Source organism: Morone saxatilis, unplaced genomic scaffold (genome assembly GCF_004916995.1).
Source record: "Morone saxatilis isolate NCDOM2014 unplaced genomic scaffold, NCSU_SB_2.0 Contig2, whole genome shotgun sequence".
Taxonomy (NCBI): Eukaryota; Metazoa; Chordata; class Actinopteri; family Moronidae; genus Morone; species Morone saxatilis.
Window position 1 is genome coordinate 19,618,648 of NW_023339762.1, and position 265 is coordinate 19,618,912.

A 265-nucleotide genomic window follows, 5' to 3' on the forward strand; every position below is an offset into this window, starting at 1 on the left:
GTACATTCCTTAAAACAAAGGCACAGGTTGGCAGCAGCATTGCACTCTTAAAAATGATTTTGCTGCAAGTTTTGACAATCTATATGATTTGAATTGATAGTTTCTTTGCTCCAGCAGTGAGCAAAAAACATCAATTGTTGAATAAATTTCATTAAACTTCCGCACAAATTACACCACAATCATCAGAGCGATTGACGTAATGAGTCTTTTCAATTTGTCAGTACATCCACACCATGATTCCTATTACCTTGCATTGGTACTCTCC